Source organism: Centrocercus urophasianus, unplaced genomic scaffold, assembly GCF_019232065.1.
Source record: "Centrocercus urophasianus isolate 14NV4802_14NV808 unplaced genomic scaffold, USGS_Curo_1.0 seq_18, whole genome shotgun sequence".
NCBI lineage: Eukaryota > Metazoa > Chordata > Aves > Galliformes > Phasianidae > Centrocercus > Centrocercus urophasianus.
The window spans coordinates 9273819-9274193 of record NW_024884733.1 but is presented as its reverse complement, the minus strand read 5'-3'; positions in this window follow the sequence as shown (position 1 = coordinate 9274193).

The following is a 375-nucleotide window of genomic DNA, read 5'->3' as shown; positions in this document are numbered from 1 at the left end:
GCCCGGCCCACCCGCCGCGGTTTCCGTCAGCGGCGCCGCCGCAGCCACCGCCCCAACGGCCACAGCTCGGCCTCGCGCCCGCACCGGACCGCACGCGGCCCCTCGTACCTGAGCGCCGCAGACCGCCTCGCCGCGCTCCTTCGGCCCCGCACTCGTTGCACCACCAGCCCCGGGCCGGCAGTGAGGGCCCGCGCCTTCTCCCCGCCCCTTACACCGCCTTTGCCCACCGCGCAGCCCCGCTCCGAGGCGCGCAGGCGCGGCCCGGCCCCTCAGGGCGCAGAGAGCGGGCGAGGCGGGGGGGGGGCCGCGCGCCGTCGGTCACCTCAGGGGCGGCTGCACGCGCGCACCGCACGGCGGCAGGAGTGCGGCGGAAGG